At 28.6% G+C, this 8211-nt stretch overlaps 1 pseudogene; it reads right to left on the reverse strand.

Moving 5' to 3' along the window:
* Positions 1–4688: 4688 nt before the first annotated feature.
* Positions 4689–6981, reverse strand: LOC138932220 (uncharacterized; annotated as a pseudogene).
* Between the last annotated feature and the right edge of the window lie 1230 nt (positions 6982–8211).

Here is an 8211-nt window from a genome sequence, read left to right on the forward strand (position 1 = left end):
ATCAGTGCAGTATCTGAAGTAAACATCGAATGGTATATAAAGAAATATTATCAATCTGATGAGAATTAAAAGAGGCACAATATCAAGTATTTTTTTTATTTTTTACGTGTTTTTAAAGATACAATTCGCTTTTGAAAGTATTCTTTTTCTGTTTTCATCTGTAAGACGATTTCGCAATGTTAAATATTGTGGCAAAACTAAACATTCTTTCGACTGGAGCTGAAGATGGTAACAAAGTATAAATTTAAGAAATGCTAATTTGATAATAGGATAAGTATGCAAAATTAATAAATCGTTTTTCTGCTCTTGACATAAACATTGAAACTTGATTTCACACGCAGTAAGCCCTAAATTTTTCTAGTATAATTACTGATTACTTAAGGAGTCTTCCCAGTTTGACACTCTGAAAATAAAGCGATTTTTGTTAATTTTTTTTTTAAGAAAAATATAAAGCATTAATTCTAAACTTTGCACGTTTATTAAAAAACATTTCAAATATATCCTGAACTTTTTTCAAACAAAAATTTGTTCATTTTGGAGTTATAGTAATCCAATCAAGGTGACTTAAAAAAAATTGTTATTCGTGGCGAACATGATTCCAACCGTTATAATTATCTGAAATTAAAAAAAAAGCCAAAAAGATTCTTAATCTATATGAGTATGGCTGTCGCGTGAACTAAAACAAAAAAATATTGAAAAATAAAAAATGGCAGCATCTAAAAAAAAAATCCATTTTTCACAAAACAATTGGTTGGGTTTGTAAGTCGCGAAATTTGAATTTTGCAAATATAGATTTAGTTTTAGTTCACACAATAACCACACTTATACAGATTAAGAATCTTTTTGATCTTTTATTTTAGGTGATTATAACAGCTGAAATCATGTTCGCCATTTTTTTTTAGGCATTGTGGTGGGCCTACTATAACTCCGAAACAAACTAATATTTTTGTTTGAAAAAAATTCAGGATATATTTGAAATGTTATTGACTAAACGTGCAAAGTTTAGAATTAATATGTTTTATACTTTCTTTTAAAAAAGTTCCCAAAAATCGTCTTTATTTTCAGAGCGTCAAACTAGAAAGACCTCTTAAACAATCAAAAAATTTTTTACTATGATTACTATTAATCAAGCAATCAAAAAATTGTCCACTATGATTACTTATTAATCAAATAATCTAAAAAGATTCGCTATAATTACTGATTAATCAAACAACAACAAAATTTTATACTCTGATTACTAGTTAATCGTGTAATAAAAAAAATTTTAATTTTTTTTATTGATTAATTAATTAATCGGAAAATATTTGGTAATTACCCAGATAGCCAAGAATGTTAAAATCATGTTTTGCCAAAGCTTTGCGACAAGGTTTGCTTTAATTTTGACAACAATTATCTAGCAAACGTTTGTTTTGTTTTGGTTTGTCAAAAAGTTTGAAGCAAATTGACGGCAACATTTTTTGTCTTACGATGCTGTAAGTGTAAATAATAGAAAAAGGTTTGCTCGTAAATTTTACGCAAAGAAGAACATGTATGATGCTATTCACGGTGTAACACAAACTTTACATCAATTAATAGCAAATTTTATTATACACGCTATAATAGCAAATTTACGACAAGAACAGAGCAAACCTTATTGTACACAATATGATAACATATTTACGAAAAGAACAGAACAAAGTATACCCTGGCACAACGAGATGCAAAATTCACGTAAATAATAGAGCAAGCCTTGCCATGCATGGCATGACAGCAAATTTACAACTTTACTTTGTTACAAACTTTACAAAAATATAGTATTCAGCCGATAGTTCGTTTGTTCATCGTTATGCGACGCGCTATATGCATCCATCTCGTATTTGATTTTTAGTCATGAGAAGTATATAAAGCTTGCAAAAAGCAACTGACAGAAGATTAAAAATATAATTATTTCTATCAGTTCAATTACTGATACAATCCCAAACATAGGGAATTAAGATATTGGACTCATTGTCTCTCTTAGATCGGACAGATAAATGTCTAAAAAAGTTTAAATCATCCGTTTATTGTTTACTTAAAATGTAAAAATATATATATATATATATATATATAAAATTCATATATTCATTATATTATGAATTCATTTCAATTATTTATATATTATCATTATCTCATAATTATAATAAATGCCACCTAAGATTCTTGTCTGCTCGGTCGCATATTCTTAAACGATGCGTCAGAAAACATGATGGATTGCTTCACAAAAAATATTCCTCTCTGCGAGATTTATCGTTTCTCAGAGTTTGTCGCAGAGTTTCTGAATCATCCTATACAGAGAATTATCACAAATTTGCTATCATGCCGTACACGGCAAGGTTTGCTCTATTATTTGCGTAAAATATGCATCACACTATTGCGACAAGCCTTGCCAGCAAAAGCTAAGCTTTTTGTGGACACATCTTGTCACAATTTTGCTGTAAAGGCATGCTCGAGTTTGCTGCAAACTTTGCGCAAAGTTTGCATCATTTTGTTTGCTGGGTATTTGTCAGCAATAACAGATGATCAGTACGTGTGTAAATGTAGTTACGAGTCTGAGGGCGCGAATTCTACGCAATATTATTAGCAAACTTTGATCACTTATATAACTCAAAAACTATTGTAACCTCAATATTTCTCTATTAAGATTTTTTACTTCATTTTGTCTCTAGAATACTGTATCGACTACTAGCTGACCATAATGAAGTAAATTATGATGTTTTATTCTGAGTTTACCCTCAAAAAGCCCCAAGTATAATTTCAAATATTGCGAGACGGTGGATGAAAAAACATCTATTATTTCATTAGAAATAATATCGAATAAAACAATATTAGTGATTTGACGCATCATGAGATACAGTTTCCACGGTTTCCTATAGGGACTAAATCGCTAACAAAAATAACCAAACTATCAACAAGATAATGCATTTCCGAAGCAGTAAGAATAATTTTTTTATTTTTTATTGATTCATGTTTTAAAACGAGAGTTACGTTTTTATCACGACTTGAACTGAACAAATTCTTTCATTTAATATTTCTATAGTAAAGAACTTATATTTATCAATGAGATTGCTCAAAACTTTAGCCATATCATAGCGGCAAATGCCTTCAAGTATATCGTGCATAGGGTCAACTGACGCGTTGTTTATTACATGATATCCAGGGATATCATTGAAAATGCATTTTTCAATTACACCAAAAGAATGTTTAGAAGCATGTTCTGAATAATTATCAACTGTCCTTAAAATTTGGGAATTTTCTAGTGTCACATTTTGTATCTGTTCTTTAGTAGCTACACATATTCTACAACAATACGACTGATTAAAATTTTTACTAAACCCAAGAATAGTATTTAAACCTAAGTTATCCCCTACTATATAACATAATTTGAAAAAAACCCTTTTCTCTTTATCATTTTTATTTATAACAATCCCATGACTTACAAGCTCTCGAATTTCATTAATAACATTAATAAAAATTTTGTTATTACCTAACAATTTATGGTCCTCATATTTATGCAATTGGACTAAAAATATGTTTTCTAACTTACTCACGTATTCTGGTGGCAAACATGGAATACAACAGTACACTGCCCCAAGTTTATTTTTACATTTTCGAGAACCCAATGGATTGTTGATTTCAAAATCGTCAAAATAAATTATGAAAGGAAGAATAAGTCTACTTGTTTCGTTTAACGAAGATTCCCAAAATTGTCCTTGAAAAACTGACTGTAAATTTTTATTTATTCTGCATTTTACAACAAATGAATCTATGGCATCGAGCACATTTGGGAGTCCCAAAAAACGTTTTAAAACAAATTTTAAGGGAATGAAACTTAACTTACTACATAAACTTTGTTTTGGGAAATTTTTCTGACTTTTCCGAAATTCAAATATGCCCGAACAATTATATTTTTAGGCAAAAAAAGACAATTTATTTGTTCTAAATACTTGAAAGTCTTTTTCTCTGATTTAAGGAACGCAAAAGCATTTTTTATTATGTTTAACGAAATGTTCAAATTATTGTTATTTTTACAACACTGCTGTAAAGCTTGTATACTCGTTGCTAAATAAGTTTCACTTACAGTTTTAATAATTTTAAGTATTGTTTCTGTACTTAATGTTAAGTCAGCATACAGTTTTACTACAGTACAAAGAGCCGATTTAAAAACAGTTGATTGGTAAATGTCAGTATCAAACTTTTCATCATTTACAGAATCATTCATTTCAATCGTCTTATAAATCTTTTCCTGACCCTCATTAGAATTGTTCGAATTAAAATTAGAAATAGTTGAAGTCGCATCAGAAAATTCAGAAGCGTCTGTATCAAAAACAATATCACTTATTTGCTTTAAAGTTATACTTAAAGCTAATTTTGTTTCTGATATATGTTTATTGAGAATGTGTCTCCGTAAAGAATAAACATTAGTAAACTGATCATCACAATTGTCAAACTTACATGTAATAGTAGAATTTAACATAAACTTATGTATTAACCTTATATGTTGCATGACAAGGTCCATGATTATAAATATTTTTTCGCAAAAAAAAAACAATTTATTTTGAAATAAAAAATAAAAATCTGATTTTAAAACACTCAGAAATTAAGCATTAAACGTAATTTAAAGGAATTGTAAATTAAAGGAATTTTATGTAATTAAAACAAAAGATTTAACATTAATCTGATAATTCGTAGGCATCAGAAGTATCTGTGTCCTTTTCATCGAGCTTAAGACTTACTTTGTTCAACACATTTTGTATATGAGGTATTTCTGCATCATATATAGTATCGAACATATAAATACCTTTTTGAATTAATAACCATAAGTGCTCGCAAGCTGATGGATATTTTACATGAAAAACTTAAAATGCTTTAAAGCAGACATCAATAGCTTCTAAAGCACTATTTGTTTTATACAAAATGTCATCGACACAAACATATATTTCATGCAGATCTTCTCCATCGACATAAATGATATACGGCTGAAGCGTAATTTTTAACATTTAGGCTTGCTGCTTTGCTTCATGTCTTATTAAAGTAACATTTCCAGCAACCTGAAAGAAAAACAAGAAATAATTAAAATGACAATGTAGTAGATATATTGTTTATCAAATTTTCAATGGGCCTTGTTTTGCGCATTTTAATAGAACATTATAATAAGCATTTTCTATCTCTTTACGTTTTCTTTCTCTTTACACATGCAACATGCAGCATCAGCACATTAAGCGCCGCCAATCAAAAACATCCTTGCGTAATGGAACGCTGCCTCTTCTAATCTTTCTTTCTATCTCTCTACATATGCAGTGTCTATCGACCGATTTCGGTATTTAAAGTTAAAAAAATAAATATAATTAAAATGTGCAAAATTCGGCGTATTACAAACTTACTAATATGATAAAGAAATAAAGAAAATGAAGAAAATCCACAGCCAAATATAATTTAAACAGAATAGACCATAAAAAAATTTAATTTTCTATAAATACATACTTTCACAATCCTTATGCATTTTTCGTCAGCATAAAAAGAAGCTCTTTTATAAACTCCATCTATTTTTTTCATTGTTTTCGGAGGTATTAGATGAGGTTAAAGTTTAAACATCGTTAATATTTTTTTGTCTAAAACATATAATAGATTTTTTTTCCATCTAATATGTTGATATTTGTAATAACGTATAAATAATAATAAAAAAATAAATACCATTATTCAAGTCTTCTTCTTTTATTTTATTGAGTATTTGATATCCATCGTCATCCTTAGGATTAATCGAAAAATTTTGGAGAATAATATTGAGAAAACGTTTAAAATTTGATTCGCTTAAAGCAACGTTTGAGAGAGACATTTTGCTGAAATCTTGGATTATGAGGTTATAACCTTGTGGATGTTTGTAATGTGTCCATTTAGAAAAAATATTAGACAAATCTTTATCTTGGTTATTGTACAGATCTTTTTTTCTTAAATCATATGTTGTAGACCAATGTAATAGAACCTCTGTCCAAGGAGCCTCATTAGCCTCTAACCATTTCATACTTTCAACAACTTTTTCATCAATTTTTTCTATAAAAAATAAAAATTTTGCAACAGCTAAATTTAAATATTATACATACATATTATGTATAAATATTATACATATAAATAAATAAATATAATGCTACCATCTGGAACATCGTTCGCAACCTCTCCTATTGTTTTTTCAATTTCGCCATAAAATTTTTATTTCTGCTTCTCTTATTTCTCCACATTGATACCAATTTGCCTTTAGATGCTTTAGATTTGTTATCTACCGCATTTTTCTTATTTACTGGAGAAATATAATAAGTTTTTACAACTTCAGTTGGAAAAGTCTCACAAATTTTTTCAGCGACATATTTTGCTATATCATTTGGCAACCTGTGAAAGTATATACTACGCTAACTATGATCACTATGATATTTAATATTAAATAAATAAAATGAATTGTACAAACTTACTCTGAAAATATTTCATCAATATAAGTAAGTATTATATCGCTAATTTTATTTCTTTGAGCTTCAGTGAAGTTTTTTTGTCTTTCATAAGCTGTAATAATTCTTAAACCTAATTTTTGTTTCGAGAGAATTCCTTTTATTGATAAAAAAGTATTTTTAATAAATTCTGATTTTCTTACAAAACAATTTTCTCTCTTCAATTCATTTTCTTTTTCAATATTTGAAGTAGTAGTAATTAAATCTGCATCAGTATTTTCATAATCTAATTTCTGGAAGTTAAAATTGAATAGTATATATATAACATAAATAAACAACAAGAACTTATAAATTCATTCTGAAACTTTAAATTTTAAAAGAAACAAATCGGTTTTATCCTTTTTTTAAATGTAGGCTGAGCATCTTTTTCTTTATTTTCAGAACTTATTAATAGCCTGCTAAAATTACGTTGCCAATATTCAATAAAAATGGCTCTATCACCTATTGTTTGGATCAATTCGTTGATCATAGGTATTGTCAAATTTTTTAATGTCTTTATATTAATTCGCTCTTTTATAAAAATAAGATTTTATATTTGTATAAAGAAGTTTATCTTAGCACGAGTCCATGAATTAAATAAACAATGATTACTTACTTGTGTGAATGTATCAATCAAATTTTCAAGATCCAAATTTCGTAGTATTTCCTTAACTTCGTCATCAGCTACATTATCTTTTTTTACTATCTTCTTACAGGTAGAAAGTACTCGAGTCTATCAGTCAAAAAGCACATATGTGCCCAATTCGCTAGATCCTCAGTAAAAAAAATACGCATTTTACGCAGTTAATCCGATCCAAGAAAAACAACAATGCCGAGAAATGTCTACTTACCTTGCTCGCAAAAAGTCGCTCGCAGCTTGCACTGTTACTTATCTTACAAGTAACGTACCTTTTGCGTATTTACTCTCAATGGTTCGCGCCTTTAATTTCTAGCGGTTTATGTCGCACGCGAATATAGCCTTCGTGTTACTTGCACGTTTGGTCAAGATAAAACCACGATGCATCGATCAAAATGCGTTCACTCATTTTAACCGTGCCCGATTGTTAATTGATGTGCTCGTGATCGTTCACTTGTCTCGGTCATTGTCGTGGCTCGCGATGTTTTTTTGTCTAACATGCCCACTCGGGAATTTTCATATCAATCGGCTGCGTCGCTCGCATATATTGGTTTTACCGACTCGCGTAATCAAAGATATCATCGTCAGTTAATATCGACTAATATCGAAATTTCGAGACACTTATTTTGAAAAAATATTTAACATTAAATTAAAATCTAAATCAAATAATATTTATTAAAGTTATTACAAAGATTTATTAATTTCAAACAAATACATTTTGTATTTGAGTCAAATAATCTTTACAAAATAGTACATTATTATTAAGTAAATTAAAAAATTGGTTTGAAAAAATATTTATTTAAAGCTATTTCTTTAATTTAATAATATCAGATTTTTCAATTTTAAAGAATAAATTATTCAATTTGAATGATAAACAACCTCTTAATGTGACTATATCATATTTGAATTAATATATTTATTTGGATTGAGTAAATTTTATTTTCAGTGTACGTGTAAGCGATTGTGAAACGTATTGAATCACCCGTTCTGAATTGTCGGGCTAGATCTGTGATAGCACTGCTCCTACACCGTACGCACTAGCATCGCCCGCTACTATTAATGGTAATTTAGGATTGTAATGTG

The sequence above is a fragment of the Polyergus mexicanus genome, unplaced genomic scaffold, assembly GCF_030449975.1.
Source record: "Polyergus mexicanus isolate NDT 795.1 unplaced genomic scaffold, iyPolMexi1.0 SCAF_1, whole genome shotgun sequence".
In the NCBI taxonomy this organism is placed as follows: Eukaryota; Metazoa; Arthropoda; class Insecta; order Hymenoptera; family Formicidae; genus Polyergus; species Polyergus mexicanus.